The sequence below is a fragment of the Equus quagga genome, chromosome 12 (assembly GCF_021613505.1).
Source record: "Equus quagga isolate Etosha38 chromosome 12, UCLA_HA_Equagga_1.0, whole genome shotgun sequence".
NCBI classification, from domain to species: domain Eukaryota; kingdom Metazoa; phylum Chordata; class Mammalia; order Perissodactyla; family Equidae; genus Equus; species Equus quagga.
Window position 1 is genome coordinate 39,480,463 of NC_060278.1, and position 1,008 is coordinate 39,481,470.

A 1,008-nucleotide genomic window follows, 5' to 3' on the forward strand; every position below is an offset into this window, starting at 1 on the left:
TATGGGAGCCAGAAGGGGACCATAATGTTATCACCAATGAGTGGCCGTTTAGGGATGACATAGTTGTCAAGCCAGAGGTGGGATGACCATACCTTTTGATTTGGTTACTAAGTAAAATTCTAATTATATTCCACCTATTCTCTTTACCTTCAACATATCTGACAGGTCACTAATTTAGGATTCTGCCTATGTCTCACAACCTACTTGGCTACTCAACATCCATCCATGTCTCTTAAGCTACTAGCTTTCTTCTTCTCTATGCTTGACACATTTTGAGTTTCATTCATCCTGTTTACTTTTCTTGTCCTCTGTAGCAGAACTGAATATTCTCAAATACAGCACACTCCACTATAACAATGTTTTAAATGAATAAAATGAAATGCATAGGATTAAAAACGAAACCAGCTACATAAAAACACAGTTCTACATTAAATAAGATCTAGTAGCAGAAGGTGTAGTAACTAACTCGATTTCAAGTAGCGATGAACTTATATTGAGTTCTCGCCAACAACTGGAAAGTGATATGAAAACATCTGTGATGTCTATTGCTGACACAGTCACAGGTGCTAATACGCCTGGGATTTGTATTCACGCATTTAAAATTCGCAATGAAGGAGATGCTAGAGGTCCAGTTAGTACTCAGTCTGGAAAGTCTGCGGACTGTCGCCAGAACCCCCGCCGAAGGAGGACGAGCCCGGGTAGACCTCCCTCTCGCAGATCAACCCCATTCCCGGCCCAGCCCTGCGCCTTCCAGCCCTGGGCGCCCTCCGGGGAGAGAGAGGACACACTTGTTAAAAGGAGATGGGGGTAGAATTAGTTGTGAGAGCAAGTAAGCCTTGCTGGGGACAAATGGGTTAAAGGGGTGGCGCCGGCTCCTATCGAAGACCCACTGGCGCGACGCGAGCCCCGCCTCCGCCCGCAGCAGCCGCCAGCCGAGCTCGCGCAGCCGCAGGCGCCGGGGCAGTGCCCCCGCCCCCGCCCCCCGGCCGGCAGGGGGCGCGCGCGCCG